Source organism: Gallinula chloropus (assembly GCF_964237585.1).
Source record: "Gallinula chloropus genome assembly, chromosome: 21".
Lineage (NCBI taxonomy): Eukaryota > Metazoa > Chordata > Aves > Gruiformes > Rallidae > Gallinula > Gallinula chloropus.
The window spans coordinates 7,251,943-7,268,714 of record NC_140106.1 but is presented as its reverse complement, the minus strand read 5'-3'; the positions used below and the strand labels follow the sequence as shown (position 1 = coordinate 7,268,714).

Below are 16,772 nucleotides of genomic sequence, written 5' to 3'. Positions count from 1 at the left end.
GGATCCCGGCGAGTTGGTGTGCGTGGTGTGAGTGGTTGCGCTGCCGCTCTGCGTCGCGGGCTCTTTGCTCTCATTGACCTGCTCAGTCCTCAGAAATCCCAGCTGATGGCACCTCCCCAGTGACACTCAGTCCTCTCAAAGACTCCTCTTCTTTCCCTATGCAATCCCCACTGCTAGAGACCAGAAAATCCGATGGAGCTGACAACATAATCTGTGTTTACAGAGCTAATCTGGAATAATCTCAGGTATCCTTTCAGTGCAGTAAGTGTGTGAGTCAGTTGCCTCACTGAAAGCCACACCACAGAGGTCACTCCTGTGTTGTGTGGGACCCAGGCTTTGCTGTCACCCCCAGGAACTTCAGATGACAGCATCCTCTGGAGCGTATTTCTGATACCAGGGAGAAAAAAAGGCACATGGGGCAGAGCTTCCCACCGCCCTGCTCCAGACACCGCGGCAGGCGCTGGGTTTTGTAAGATACAGGTGCTAATTACTGGGAAGCAGTTTCTCAAGAGATGCCAGTCCCCTAAGGGGAACTGTTGGGGGAGGCATTATTTTCCATCTAATCTGTTAAATTTAGAAGCTGGGATGGCTGCCACCTGGGAGACCCCTCTGCTTATTGACTTCTGCCAGCACGCTGATTCCCACCGCTGCCTTGTCTCCGCTCTCCTCCCACTGCATTTTCTCCATTTGCATGTCAGCTGCATATTACCAGAATTGCAGGCTGCTTTTCTTATTGGGTTTTAATACTTCCTGAGAGGATGGGAGCCCTGGCCAGGAGCAGGGATTTTACTGGTACAAACTGCAGTGAGGAGGACAAAGCCTGTATCTCCTCAGGATGTACAGGTAGGAAGGAGCAAGAACGACAGTGAGCCTGGTATTTCGGGCTCACAGCTCTGAGAATGATGCCTTGGTGTGCCTGGGTGTCTGTAAGGTCAGGCTGTGAGCTGCCTGGAGCAGGGACTGCTCTGTGGGTAGCATGTAACCCAAGAAAGGACATTTCATGGGGAATCTTGATCTTGGATGTCAGTCATCTCCAGGCTCTAGGTCTTGGTATTGTAAAGAAAGAATTAAAAGGTTACTTGCTAGTAATCTTTTCTACTTTTTCTAGCAAAGGTTACTCTTCTTCCCAAACGTTGCTCCCCACAAGATAGAGCAGTTTGTGAGGTTCTTGATTTTCCTGCATTGCAGTGAGGGCTTGAAAGAACCAATGGTGGATGAAACCTGCTACCAAGATGCACAGTGATGTGAGGAACCTTATTTCAAGTCAAGGCTACGGGCAGTAGCCTTTGGTGATGATCCAAGCTGTGTTACATCTTCCACTCATGGCAGGAGGCCCTGCTCTGGAGTTGCTGCCCGTTGTAGGAGCAACACCCTTTTCCATCACCCAGCTATTCCATCACTTCACCATCAACAAACCTCTCTGCAGCTTGTTCCAGGCAGGCCATGATGTCCTTGGGGAACCTTCCCAGTCGCCGTGACATTCAGCGTCTCCCATCTTCTTTCTGCTCTTAGAGTTCTTGCACGTACCTACCCACCTGCTCCCCCAAGGCAGCCTGGTCCACAGCAGTCCAGAGCTGTGCTGCACAACCCTGTTTCACCCAAACAGATCCCTAACACCCAGGTGATGGGCTCCAGCTCAGTCCTTCACCGTGCTGCTGAGTTCAGAGAGCTTTGGGTTGGACAGTGAGCCTTACTACGTGTTTTAACTTCTCCCTTCCCAGCTCCTCACTTTTTTCCCTGGGTTTAAGGCAGGCCTTTCCACTTTACTTTAACAAAGTTTTATGTGTTTTAATTTTCTTTTATTACTTTGTAGCCAATTTCCAACTGCTTCACAAGACAAGTCAATGAGACAGAGCTCCTAATAAACCTGCATTCATCAACGCCTTGTTTTACTCTCTTTCATCTCTAACTACTATCCAATCACTTGGACAACTGATGCTTGTGAGCTTGCAATTAGACCCATGTTTTCTGCTTCTGATGAAGTAAGATTAATTAAATCAGCGCTTTTCAAGACCAGAACAAATGCAGGAACATTTTTTGGCAATTTTCTTCTCTCCTTTAAACCTGCAGCCTATTAATTTAAGACACCTGGCACAGAAGTAACATTTTGCCCTGATAGAAAACAATAAACAGAGATTTATACGCTGGAGCCTTATGGAAAGGCTGCTTTTTCCTTCCCAAAATGCAAATTACAGGATAAAACAACATGAGATCAGGGGGGAAAAGTTTATAACCCTTCATCCAAAGGATGAGACAGACTTCTACAAGGATCCTTTCATTTTTTAACCACACCTGAGAGAGAGGGAGGGTGACACACCAGCATCCTGAGTTATCCACCACGACATTAAGAGGCCAGGTTGGATGGGGCCCTGGGCAACCTTGTGTAGCTCCAGGCCTGGAGGTTGGTGGCCCTGCCTGTGGCAGGGGATTGGAGCTCTGTGACCCTTGGGGTCCCTTCCAACCCAGCCCAGTCTGGGATTCTATGATTCTAAGAGAAGTGGTAGCAGGTGGGTAAACACAGCTGATAGGATGTGATCTGATTTTCGGTGTGCTGACCATCTTGGAAAATTCCAGAGCCTTTCAGAAGTCTCTGCTGATGGATACCAGTCAGTTTGGCCCAGGTGGTGCCTCCTGAAGGCACCTGGCTCTCCAGGGAGAAAGGCTGGAGCAGGATGCTGTGCGATCCGGGTCGTTTCCGCCTCTCAGCATTCAAATATTCATTTCCATCTCTGATTCTTTGCCCTGTTCCCATCGTTTGTAATCTCTCCAAGGTCAGAAGGTGCCTCTCACTCTGCACACACAGTGTTTATCATCAGAAGACCTGTGCTTTGAAGTCAGCTTCAGCGTTGCTGCAGTCTAAATATAGACATAACAAGGTGTGTCAGTGTTGTGAACCGTCATTATCTGTAAGTAAAATGTTTTCCAGCCCACAGATAAAAGAGCTTTTCAGTGCAAAACATCCCTGTTACTGCAACTTACTACTTCTTGGGCTTTATTGGAGTTTTAAAAATAATTTTTAGTATCTTCTTTGGTTTCCTGGCTAATGTTTCACAGTGTGTGCCTAGACACATAGATAACAGGCTCACTAGCGCTCGCCACAGTTGGTGATTTATTCAAAAAGCCATAATACTATTCAATATTTACCTTAAAACCCCTTTTCTTTGGAGTCTTGTGCTACTCCTGTGGAATACTGGGTTTTCTTTTAAAACTACAGCAATGTTGTGACTGCAAACCAACCCCAGCATGCTAACCAAAGGTAAGCACCAGTTCACATCTGAGGCTCTCCAGAGCTTTGAGAGACCTGTCATGTGGGGAGGCTGAGGCATGGATGGACAGAGTGATTTGCTTATGAATGCTGCTCGTACACCTGACTAAATACTTTGGTTTTCCCTCCTTGGTCCTGTTGGTTGGGCCCTTGGTGTCTCCAAGAAGGGCTTTTACTCCTGCTGCCCTTGCTCTATCTCCTCCCTGGCCCATAGGGAAGGTCAGGCTCCAGAGCTGCCAGTCCAGCATGAAATTCCCATTACAGCACAGAGTTCATGGCTCTGAGAGCCAGGGTGGCATTAGCCCTGTAATTGGGCAGGTTAGACTCATGCTGGAGTTTATTGGTATTAAACTAGAGTTTAACAGTAGCTTAAATCTCTCCCTTGCTCTGATGCAGAGACATTAACTCTGTGATCAAGGCTTCTCAGTCCTTCAGCTCTTTATCAAGCACAGTGCAGAGCTGATGCTCTCATAGGGAACCAGGCACCCAAGTGTTTCAGACACCAAAACTAGGGAAATTTCTGTCTTCTGGCTTAAAGCCTCCAGCCTGCTCTTCAGCCCTGCCCTTTTCCTGCTGCTTGTTACAAATGAGTAAAGCAATTAGGGCTATTGTGTTAGTAAGGCTAATAATAATTAATGCACTGATTAAAAATAAGGAATGCAACTGGAGCAGAGAAGAAACCCAACCCCTTTCCTACCAGAGACTGTTTCCTAGGAGGTTTCCTTCTGTTAGAGGAATATTTATGTGCAACCAGAAAGGCATTTCTTTCTAGTGGGAGAATAAAAACTCCTTCTCTCCCCAGCCTGATGGGCAGAGGCATATGTTTTTAATAAACATACAGAAGGGTATTTTTTTTCCACAGTCAGGAATTTAGCATTCAGGAGCTTTACAGGGCTTTATAAATCTCTGTGCCTCTTCTTTGCTATTATTTAATTAAGGCAATTTTCAGTCTGTGTCCTCTGAAGTCCTGGTAGTTTCACTGAGTCGTGCCGTGATCTTTCAGGCTGCACAGGGGTTTTCAGCACCCGAGCTCTCCCTGCCCTGGGCTTCCCCTGCTCTCTTGAACTTTGCTCCTCTGTGGCTGGTTTTTCATTTGCTTTCTTTTTTGGCTGTGGCCTTTGGCAGAGGGAATCAGCCATGATCTTCCACACTCAGCTGTCTTCACACGATGTTCTTGCCTCCACTGTACAGCTCCAGCATGAAAAGAGTTGGTTACGTCCTTGGGATCCGACTCTCTCCCATGTTGCCAGTGGTTTTCCAGAGATGTTGGGGATTTCTAAGGGTTTGATCCAAAGTCAGTGGCTTTGCAGAGCGGTTTGGACCACTTTAAAAGTTGGGTCATGTCATAAGGTCTTAGAAATGCAAGGCAAGATGTCCTTGTGTTCACAGGTCCCAGGGGTTGGAAGGGACCTCAGGAGATCATCGAGTCCAGCTCCCCTGCCAGAGCAGGTTCCTTAGGACAGGATGGATGACAGCTCTTGCTGTAGGGACTGAGCAGCCTGCCCATCTCCTGGCAGCTTTTAGCCTGGGCACAACCCCCTGCCAGGCCATCTCTGGCTTGGGGAGATGCTGGGATGGATGGGTGGGGGGGAGCCTGCTGTACCTTCCCCTCCTCGTTCCTCTTCATTCAGAGCACAGCATGGTCATTAGCAACCAAGTTTTTATACTTCACAGTCAGCCTGGCCAGGTCATGGTGTGTTATAAATCTCTGGCAGGTCAAGCACTGCATTTTGCTGGGTACAGTCTATGCTTGGCCCCATTAAGAATAATAGCATGAATAACCATCAGCCAGTCATTTTGACGAGATCAGGCCCATATCACCTTAAAAAGAGTGTGCTGATACCATGGGAGATGTTTGGCTGTTTCTGCTGTTCACTCCCTTAATGGATAAAAATATGGAGGTCGCTGTGGTTTGCCTGACAAACAAACACCCAGAGCCCAGGAGGACAGTTCCTCCTGTCAGGATGTGAGGGGGGAAAAGCACCCAGGAATTACTGCTGGTGCTGAGCACACCCCACACGGACAGCCCCAGGGTCTGGCAGAGGTCTTTGGCAGGGTGAGCAGATTTATTTCCTGCAATAAAAAGGGATAAAGACCCTCTGCTTCCTCGTGTGAGATTGGAGAGAGATAAATCCACCCAGATTCCCAGGCTTTAGGGATGTTTCTTTATGGAGAGACTGACCAGAATGACTGTCCAACACCGAGCTCGGTAAGCCGTTTGCTGGCAGCTTCCATGTACCTGTGAGGGGGTTTGGGTGCTGGTAGCTATTTTCAGGTTTCCCTTAGAGAAAAGAGCTTTTTTCCCCCTTAAAAAAAAATATTAAAAAGCCAGACTGGGACAGTTTGTTCCCTGGACTTTGAACTGCTCAGAGTGGGGAGGGAAAAAAAAGAAAGGAAAATAAAAGGTGAAGAGAGGGCAGGAGGAGAGCTGCTGCCAGCGTCCCACACATAGACAGCCGCCTTTGTAAGGCTGCAGGTACCGTAGCTGCTGCTGTCACTTAAAGCAAGGCATTGTTTTGTTGAAAAGCAGCATCTTTCCTCATTATTTTAAGGAACTCTGTGCAAGGCTGTGGCGTGTGCGCTGGATACGCCGAGTTCCTCATCAAAGTAAACACGGGTGCGCCGGGATGCAGGGAAACGCTGTGCAATTAGGAGCTGTTCTCATCCCAGCTCTTCTCTTTTTGTGTCCTGTGCTCCTCTGGGATCCGTGGTGGAAATGAGGAGGGCAGGGATGGCAAGAATGTCTGTGCTGTGTGATGGTAATGGAGCCTTTCTGCTTGGTTTGGAGGTTGATGGATGCTGTGGCAGCAGGCGTGCGGGTGCCTCTCTCTAATCTGGGCAAACCCGGTGAGCTGAGGCTGTGTGACCTCATGCCAGGGGGGTCTGGGGATTTTTGGAGGGGTCCTGCTTCTGCCTGTGTGCGACCCTCTGTGCTTTAAGGTGCTGGGTGCGCAGCAGAAGCCCTCTGTATCTTCTTTAGAGAGGGCCATGGCTGCATGAAGCCTTTGAACCAGCCCGTCTCCTGCAAAGGACTCACGAATCCATCGTGATGTAAAGGCAGACAGGAGGCACACAGGCCGGGCACCCACCTTTTCTCTCCTTGCTTTAGTTTCTGCACAAGATAAAGGCATAACTGTCTAAATATTTGGGCTGTGACTCATTCCTTGGATGCTTTCCCCATGAACGGTGTTTCCTGTGATTAAGGAGCCAGGTTTACAGCAAAGGAGAGAGGATGGAAAGGTTTCAACCTGTGTGATTGTTTCATAACCACCCTCCAGCTCCCGGGGCTTGGGATTCGTGTGTTCCCCTCACACAGGGATTCAGCAGTGAGGACTTGCTTGTGGTGGTCTGTCACTCGCTCCCCAGGCTGTGCCAAAGCCCTGTTGGGCTCCCAGGTAGTTCCCTATCCGAGGAGCTGGCAGGACACGAGCAGCGACCTCGCACCAGACACAGGCAGCGCTTTCCCTCTGGCGTGGCCGCCGTCCAAGCGCTTCAGTGTGTAATTTCCACTAATTTGCTGAACTGTACTGTTAATTACAGGAAAGGTTTACTTAGAGCTACCCCTTCTGTAATGTTCCTGATGCCTCTGGTAACCACGTCGAGTGTATCTCTCGGTGGCTCAGTGAGGTCGGGGTGATGCAGGTGATGCTCTCTGCTTGCTCAGAGCGTGTGGTACTGTGCAGGGTGCCATGTCTCCCAGCTGCCCTCGGAGACCAGGCACCATTTAACCATGGGCAGGTGGAATGAGGCCATCACATCCCTCTGAGTCAAGGAGATAAGATCCCACAGAGATGGTCCCTCTGCCCTGGCAGGGTTCAAAACCAGGTTGGATGGAGCGTTGGGCAACCTGGGCTGTGTCCCTGCCCATGGCACGGGGGTAGAACTAGATGATGTCTGAGGCCCCTTCCAACCCAGACCAGTCTGGGATTGTGTGAACAGCAGATCTCTTTCTGCTGGGAGATGAGGGCTCTGCAGACCACTGCTAAACACCGCCTGCATGTACTCCACCTCACTGTGGCCTCAGCCTTCCTTTTCTTCCCTCCTCCTTTCTTTCAGAGGGTGAGGATGATACCAAGCATCTGCCCCATATACCCACTGCTTTGGGAACTCTTGCTCCCATCCTTAATCTTTCCATTGCACTAATAATTCAGCTTTGATCAGAGCATCCTTACAGGCCATGGGCTGCTCTGTTCCCCTCTGTGCATGAGAGATCCCTGCATGGGCAGAGGAGCTGGGGCAGCTAGAAGTGTGGTGTGGTTGTTCCGATGCAAACACCTCGTCATCAGGTTGTGTTACTGGTTTAAAGAGGAAAGGCACAACTCAACCAAAGCCAGGCCAGCACAAAGAGCTGAAAGCCAATCTGGACTCATCAATAACCCACTGCACACCCTTGCCTGTGCACTGAGTTGGGAAAACACAGCAGTGATCAGCACGCAGGTCAGGATTTCACCGAGCTGTCCGAGGAGAATTTACTCTGGCTTCCTCCTGACAAGAGACAGAGGTATAAAAAACAACACAGCGACTTCTGCTCAAGGAAGAGCCGTGTAAAATATTGTTGGTCGGAGCTGTAAAGGTCACCTCAGTAGAGAAATGATGTCTGCAGCTTTTGGCTTCATGTTCCTTTGGGCAGTGGGTTTGTGAGTCTGCATGAAGGCCAAGAGAAGGAGCTGGTGGTGGGTGATGCAGCACCCATGGTCTTGAGCTGAGCATCAGCGTTGAGTTGTGTCTGGCTGGGTCAGGTTTGTAAATCAGCAGGAAGCCACCCAGCATTGTGTTATATTCAGCGAGGACGTATCGTGCCGACAGCACTCCTCCTTCCCACTGGTGCTCAGGAAAACCACCCACCAGCCTGGGGACACAGTCAAGCACCGATGCTTTGCACTAGGTGAGCAAGGTGGGGGATGAAGAGGGGTTAAAGCATGAGATCTGATGATCCTGCACCTCGCTGTGAGGCCTGGAAGAGTTTGCTCTGCAATAACCTGAGGATTTCTCCATCGTTGCTGTATAGGCAGCCAGAAAATCTTGCTGTGGACCAGATCCCTGGTGTGTGTGTATTCAATCCATGAGTCCAGCCTTGTATTTGTAGGCTGCACGAATGGCTCCAAGCTCCAGGATTCACAAGGGCACCTGATACTCTCTGCTGATCGCCCACTCCCACCTCTCCAGATAAATCAGCTCCATCCCAAAAACCCAGGCGAGCCGTGGGGAAGGAGATTGGTGAATAATTGACACAACAAACACGATTTTTATTTAGTTTGGAGCTTGTTAGGTTACATTTGCATAGCTACAATGTCAGATTCATTATTCATGAGCATAAACTGCAGTGACCCCCACCTCCCCGACTCGCAGACACCGGCTCCCAGAGCCCCAGGATTAGACATCTTTCTTGCTGCTTTAAGCATTTCTCTTTAAAAGGAGCATGGCAGAGCGACAGCCTGATTTTTTATTCATGTGTGGGTCTTTTCAAGGCATAACATTTACCACAGTACATAAAACCCAAGCTTGCAGGTCAGGGGGTGGGGGGAGAAATGACTCGAGCAAATTGTGTTTCAGGGGAGTTTTTGGTGGTTGGTGGTGGCAGGGGATGGGCACGTCCCTCCTGTGGTCCTGTCCTTTTCCCAGGTCAGGAGGAGCACCTCCCATCCCACAGCAGCTCCTCAACCAGTGGGTGAGACACGTCGTACCCCAAGTGCCACAGAAAAAAAGGGTCCTTGAGTCAACGAGTTGTGTTTGTGTCTCCTAAACAGGGGGATGGCAGAGCCTGTCTGTGGCTGGTGTGGAGCTGGAGGACAGACTGATGGTGCGGACAGATCCTGGTCACTGGGAAAAGGGGCTGGAGCTGAGAGGATAAAGACAGGTGGGTGCAGGAATACTGAATGGGGAAATGTCTGGCTCTGTCAGTGTAGAGACAGCTGCTTTAGGGAAACCCTCCTGGGAAATGATGCTGCAGCTGTTTCACAGGACCCTTCAGCCAGCACCTCTCCAGGATTGCCAGGACTGAGTCTTCCTCTGCACTGGAGGAAGAGCAAAACGACCTTGGGGTCCAGCTGTAAGCATGAGGAAGATGGAGCATCAGAACAGCTCCCTCTATCAGCACATGGCCTGAGAAACAGGAACATCAGAGGTGTTGCAAAGGAGCCTGGCATTGTTTTGGGCCCCCATTAGCATGTTTAGCACCAGGAGGGGGTGAGCAGAAGAAGTGCTGCCAATCACAGAGTGATTTGTGCTCGGTGTGGGGCCCTCTCCTGCTCCCCTACCCCGAGAAGAAAAACGTAATCAACAGAAATGATGCAAAGAAAAGTAATTAAGCATCTCAGAAATGCTGGAGATTGGGTTTAGCATGTGACAGGCACAAAAGAAAGATGATGACAAGGAGTGTTTCCAGGAGGCAAAGGCAAGACCCTGGTAGGACACGAAGTGCTGGGTATCTTGACCTTCTCTTGCTGTTCAGTAGCGAAGGGAGAGGAAGACACCAGCCCTGCTTCCCCCTGCACTGCCCCCACCATGTCCCTTCACCACTCACAGAGCAGGGACCTGGGGACAGGGGGTAAAAGGCAGTGGCAGAGCCTTCACCCTGTCCTCCCCCCAGGTCTCATTCCTGGCCACTTCGCTCCCTGAGAAACTCCCCAGCATCAGGTGGATGTGAATTTAACCTCAGGACAAGCAGAGGCTTCGGGCTGAGCCCCTCAGGGGGCTGCTCCGAGCTCCCCCACCCCCTCATAATGGCGGTGGGGGGGGGGGGTACAGGGAAAAGGCATCATATTTGGTGCCTGACAGCCAGATCACACTGCATGAAACCCTGCTTGAATTACCACTTCACTGTGGAGAGATGCACCCTCGCTGGGTACCCACAGAAACTGCCCTGGAACTGGAAACTGAATTCCAGCATCGAGCCCTGGCCTTGGCCGGGGCAGTGTTGGCAGGGGGTTCCTCCCTATCCAGGGCCAGGCTGTCCCCCGCTGACCCCCCGCTTTCCTGGGCCGTACCTGCCATCTGGTGGCAAATCGGAGGAAGGGAAATCTGGTCAGGATGAGTTTTGCCAAAAGATTCTGTTTGACAGGGGCTGGAGGAGAGACCAGGTGGAATTCGGGTGCTTTCAGGAGCAGGACCGCACACAGCCTGTGCAGCCCTTGGGCATCACAGGCATCAGGACTCGGGTTGCCAGTAGATATTTGGCCAGGAGGCTTTGCTAGAGGCAGTAATTTGTCTCTCTCAGAGGTATTCTGATTTCTTATTGTGAGACTTGGAGACTAAAAAACCACCCCCAAAGTCTGGCTTTTAAAACTGCCCCTTGTCTTCACTTTCAATTGGATCTTTTCCCCTCGTTACCTTTTCCCCCTTCTCTTCCAGCTGTTTGCCACGTCCCCTCAGTGGATAAATGAACTCTCAGAGAGGAGAAATGCTCAAAAAACAGATACCAAAGTCAACAGCCAGAAAATGTCCTTATATTTTCTGTATCAGAAAGATAGAAAAATAAGAGACGTTTTTTGAACACTGATGGTAACGCTGGTGTAACCATGGCAGGGTGTTGGAACTGGTGACCTCTGAGGTCCTTCCCAACCCAAACCAGTCTGGCATTCTGTGATATCTAAGCTCAGAGCTTTCTTCCAAAGCTGTCATGGCCAGGTTTTTGGGTATTCAGGTGTAGGGTGGTGGCAAAACCACAGGAAAAAAAGAGGAATTATGATTGACAGTTGTCTTATTTGCTGGCAGTGGGAAACAGGGTGCTTCTCCTGCCTGTCCAGAACAAGCTGGGGTTTTTTGTAGGAGCCAGGATGAACAGGTTCCTTCCTTACTGAGAAGAGGGTCTTGGGAGACCTTCAAAGACCAGCTTGGCTTTAGATTTTCATTGATGACTGAAATGCTAATGAGGGTCCAGATAAGGTTCTGTGAGAATAAAAGCAAAGCTCAGGAGAACCTGTGAGCCTGGAGGAGTGGCCTTACACACCTGGGTGCCATGAAGAGGGAGAAAAGGGTTGGTCTCACAGGCCCTTTCTAGCCCATTCTCCCTGTTTTGAGTTGATACTTTGGGTTTTTCTAGGCATCATGTTCTCTTTTAAAAACTACAGAGCCTTTACCCTTGGGCACAGTCGCTGCTGCTGGAGGTGAACTCTTCTCAGGGATGTTCCCTGGAAGGAGAAGAGGCCACGGGCACAGGTGGAAATGTGGGATTCTGTTTACACACAGTAAAGAGCTTTTTTTTGCCTCTTTCTTTTAAGCATGGGAGCTGTCAGACACCAGAGCAGGCTGGCCAGAGAGGCTGTGGTGTCTCTGTCCTCGGCGATACTCAGACCCCACCAGGCCACGGTGCCCAGGACACTGCTCCGAATGGAATGACCCTTCTCCAAGCAGAGCTGGGGTCAACCCTGACCTATTCTGTCCTTTCAGAGCAGAACCTCCCATCTCTTCGTTCCTCATCCCATCCGTGCTGCTTCGTGGCTGGCTGTGTCTCACGACCCCTGTCTCCCATTCCCAGGTAAGGAAAGCCATCCCTCCCATCCCAGCTCCGCGGCCTTTCCTGGCCTGTTTTTCTCTAAGCAGCAGAGCAGCAGAGAGCTGGATCCTGCTGCTGCTGCAGAAAGCAGGGCTCTGCAGCCCTCTAGTGCTTATCAAGTCCATCCAGGCAGCAGGATTGGGGAAGAAGGACAAGGGCAGTCGGGGCTCAGCATCCTTCACCTCCTATGGCTGCGGTTTGCCAGCCCAGTGACCATGGGTGCAGACCCGAGCCCCACGGTGGGGTTGGGTTGGGGTCTCAAAGCCTCTGCCCCGGGCAGGCAGGGATGTGGGAAGCTGCCCCATTTCTGTCCCAGCCTCTGCTGCTGTGCAGCCCCAGCAAAGCATTTTTCTGTGTCATCCCTGCTGTAATCCTAATTGCTCCACTGTCCCTCGTCCCCGCTGTGCCGCTGAGCGAGGATGCTGATCTCCCAGGGACCCCCACAGTGTGTTCCCTTGGAGTTCACTGTACCTTTTGTAGGGAAATTAGTTATTTTCCAGGAGAAGACAATGTAGCTACTTAAACATTGTTCTTCCCTGCGACGCTCATTTAAGAGAGAGGGGTTTATTTGCTAACAGGACAGAGTGCCAGCTGGTATTTACCTAAACAGCTTTAATGTTCAGACAGGCTCCCGCTCCACAGAATACATTCCCACTGGAGAGGCTGTGCTGCAGAAGCAAAGCAGCTCGTTGGCCACACAAAGGGTGGATCCATTTCCCAGCACTGACATCTGGTATGGAAATGTTTTAATAACTTCATCCTATGGAGCATCACTGGGGGGGTCATTATAGCCCCCCTCTACCTGCCCCGTTCAGCTCCCTCTGTCTGTGCCTTCACCCTTCCTTTCTTGCAGTGCACCCTTTGCTTCTCCACATCTCATAAAATTAAGGGCAAAACTCCCTATTTGGGAGGGCCAGTAAAGGGAAGGGATTAGGAAAAGGGTACAAGTTACTCGTCCTTTTCCTGACAGCTTTTGCCTCTTGGTGTTAGGATCCTCCTGCATCATCTCAGTGGCAAAAATACTCATGGAGCCAACTTGGGAAACTTTTCCTGCATCTGTTTCACTTCTGTCAAAAAATTTCCTCTGATTTTCAATAAAACTCAAGCCCTTTTGCCAAATGGCAGCTAGGAAAAAAAAATTAGAAGTTAATTAAATGACATACTGTCGCTTCCCAGGCTCCTTCTGATAAAATCCTGAAAAGCTCCTTTACAATTGGATTTCTCCCACAAATCTCCACTCTGACAAAAGAAGTCGCCTGCATATAAAATACTTTGAACAATTAATTCTCTGGAGCTCTGGAGAGAGATGTACTGATAGGAGCTGCACTGGAACAGGTCGGCTCTGCCTGACAGCTATCGGGCTGAGCTCGTCCCCATCCCGGGGCACAGGTCCTCCCACGGGGTGCAGGCAGCCTGGGGGGCTCCCGTTTTCACTTCCCCCCAGTCCAAAGGATTGGGATTTCTTTAGGCACGTGTTCTTCGTGCTTTTGCCATTAAGGATCTGAAAAGCTGCAGTGTTAAGGTTTTACCCCTGGCAAACTTCAGAGGCTTAGGCAGGAAGGAGCTGCTGGAGCCAGGAATCCAGGATGCTCCGGCTCTGCCAACGCTTGGGACCTGGGTGTTGGTGTAGGGAGCAGGAAAGGTCCCAGAAGCACCACCTCCCCCATGAAGGTGACAGCGGTGGCTTTACAAGGGCCAACTCTCCGCAAGGACTTGGAGAGAGAAGTAAAAAAACCCCCAAAACCAGAAGGTAAAAAGCAACTAGCAGGGGTGCACCAGTGAAAACCTGGGATTTGGTCCATAGATTCAAAAGTGCTTTGGGGTTTAAGGAGAGGACGTCACATAAACCCTCCTCAGAAGAGGAATCTCAGCTACTCTCTTGTACCACCTCTCCAGGCTGAAGCTGCCTTCAAAAACCCAACCTGAATAACCTTGTCATTTCAATTTTTCACACATTTCTCCATGCTGTGTGTTCTCAAGATCTGGGAAGTTTAATTTTCCCAGCACGACTGCTAGAGGCTGCTAGTTCCTATCAGGGCTCTCTCAGCCACATCAAAGGGAACAGGACACATCAGAGGGGAGCAGAAGGGCTGCAGTCCTGTCCCTGGGGGATGCTGCGGGCTCTGAAGCATCCCTCAGCTTCTGGGAGCGGGTTGGATTAGTGAAGCACGATGCCAGCGCTGTTGCAGTTGCCCAAGCTGAAATTGCTGAGAGGCTGTTGCATCTCCTGGGTTGTACCTGTGAGTCCCAGCAGGACCCTCATCGAGGGGGCAGAGGGTAATGATTCCAAAGCTTGGGTTTCAAGGGGGGGATTGTCTGAAACATGGAGATTGGAGCTGCCTCTTGAAGAGGGCTGGATGCAAACTCAGCATCCCTTGGCTTGTCCAGCTGTGTCTTCCCTTGTGCAGGCAGCAGCATCTCCCTTTGGACTGAGCAGGAGGGGGCTCGCTCTGAACCCTTGCCTTGCATAGCAGTGAAGTGTTGGTTATCAGCCAACAGATGCTGCTCGGGGTAGTTAGACGCTTCCGTGGTTACTCTGAGCCTACAAGGGGTAGTTGTGGAGGAGTTTTTACCCTCTCACCATGTTGTGTCACAGTAGCAAAGTCCTTTGCCCGTGGCTTGATCTGCATCCACTGTGCCGAATGGGGATGTGTCCTTCGGGATGAGTAAGGTGGTTTATTGTCCTGCTGAAGGGAGGGTTCATGTGCTGCCACGGCCCGTGTTCAGCACAGCTGGGTAGGTGTTGGCAACGGACTTTGCCCTTGCTGGGGCTGGAGATGCCTGTGGCTGAAGTGCCCTTTGGACTAAGGGCCGTTGCCTGGGGATGCCGCGCAGCGTTTCGTAAGAGGGCTGTCACGGGGGCACCGAGCCCCCGCAGAGCGCGCGGTGTGCCACAGTCCAAGGCCTGGAAGGCACCAGGTTTCTTTCTTCTTTATTTACTTTGTCATTAGAGAAGCCAAAGCCACGGGCAGACGAGCAGCAGAGGGATGTGGAAATCAACCCCTTCTGGCTGCAGGCCGCACGGGAGGAGAGGTGGCAGCAGAGGAGGAGCAGGGAAGGTGCACATGTGGACACAGGAGTGTGGGTAACTCCAGGAGCGTGGGGTGGGGATGTGGAGCTGTGTGCTGGACCAACTAGGAGGGAATAAAAAGCCTGTTGGGTCTGGATCGTTTGGGCTCGTTAGTGATCGGAGTTGTACCCTGGGTCTGGGGGTGACGTGTGAGTATGGGGTGTGCAGTGAAACAAGAGGAGCTGAGGTTGGTGTTGGGAAACTCGTGTCGAGGTGAAGGTGAATCCTTTTGAAGCTGTGATGGAAACATTCCAAGCGGGATTTCTGCTGGATGAAAGGGCTGTTTGCTGTTCCTCCTGGGATGATCCTGCAAGGGAATTCAACAGTTTCCCCCTTTTTTGCTAAAGAACTGTCAATCTCACCTGCTGTTCCCTAAAAGTCAAAGTGTAGTACCCACACATCCATCCCACAGGATAACATATCGTGCATCCACAGCAGAGCACAGGTTGGTGTTTAAGGATCTCCAGCACAGCTTGTGATGGGGGAAAGGGAATTCTTGGTCTCTCCATGACATGTGGCTGGCACAGCAGAGGTGGGATCAGTCCTCACTGGCCGTGACGTCTCCGTGATGAATCCAGAGGAAGCAGGGAAACTTCCCAGTCCGATCTAACCAGCAAATGCTACAGTCCTGTGGACCCCTGCCAGCTCCACTGAACTTCCAAGTAAGTTTTAGGAGCAAAGAAAAAGGAATAAAATAGAAATATATTTATGTAGTATTGCACTATTCCTGCATGAAAATGCCTTACAAGTGCTCCCTGGGGATCTCTCCTACCTCTGAACCCTCTTACTTCCCTGGCAATTTATAGGCATCATGAGGGTGCTAAGGGGACAGACTCTGGTGCTGTTTTGAATCAGGGCAGAGATGAATCGTTTGGCTCCGTTCTGTAATTAATTATTCCCTTTCCACACAATGTACGTGCCACGGGGGGGAAAAAAAGGGACCAAAACTTGTTGTGGAGCTGGATTTAAACCAACGAATCGTCGTGGCCAAAGCAGGGGGTGGGGGTGAGGGGGGGAAATACTTGCAAATGTCAAAACATTCCAATCTATGATTAAAAATCTGCGTTTTGGAAGCTCTCCAGCGCTTTGGGCAGGAGTTAGAGCGGAGCACTTTGTTGGAAAGAGGCGGTTTTCCCTTGGAAACAGCCCTGAAGGGAAAGGGGAGAAGTTGAGGACAGAACCTGAGCGTGACGTCCAGTGCGAGCGCGGCCCTTCCCAGGCTGACCTGTGGCTCTGCGTGGGGTTTGTCCCTTCCCTCAAAGCCCAAGAGCTGCCTGGTTGGTGTCAGCCTGAACCAAACCCCTTGATCCTCCCTCCGTGGGTCTCGTTGCAGGGCAGGTGCTGGACTGGGAGTCCCCATGTTACGTATGTTGGTGCAGTTGTGCTTTAAGAGGGTGAGGAATCCTTCTCTGATGGATGTGAATGGGAATGTTGGTGGGGAGATGGTCTCACTCCTGGTGTTGCTTTGCTCCAGCTCAGTGGCAGGAGGGTCCCCAGGTACCTGTGGGCCCTCTGTGCCTCAGTTTCCTCACTTATACAGAAGGAAATCCGTTCTGGCCCTTTGTGGGGACAAGCATCCTTGGTCTTCACTGCTCCGGGGTATAACAGCAGGGTGGGAAGAGCCTGGTGGTGCCAGGAGATGGCACCATCCACCCAGCTCCACGTCGGGGTACCCCACTCCCTGCAGACAGGTGAGGAGGACTGGCACAGCTTCACCCTGGCACTTCTGTGTCGCTGCCATCCCTCAGCCCCGCAGCACAGCCCCTGAGGGCTTTCCTGAGCTGGGATGGGATGCACGACATCCTCACAGACATCTGGCCTTGGTGCCTCACTTGGAGGCGGTGTTTTAACAGGGGATTGTTGGTGTGGTGTAGCTGGTGCCTGTTCGGTGTGGGACTGTTTGCCCAAGTAGGGATTTTTCCTCCTTTCCTTGCGTGTTTGTA

General features: G+C 50.9%; 1 long non-coding RNA gene across 1 annotated transcript; it reads left to right on the top strand.

Moving 5' to 3' along the window:
• The first annotated feature begins 16,004 nt into the window (after positions 1 to 16,004).
• Positions 16,005 to 16,440, top strand: LOC311199661. The gene is made up of 3 exons (XR_014617773.1): positions 16,005 to 16,071; positions 16,163 to 16,223; positions 16,370 to 16,440. It is a non-coding gene; the product is annotated as an uncharacterized lncRNA (long non-coding RNA).
• The last annotated feature ends 332 nt before the right edge of the window (positions 16,441 to 16,772 follow it).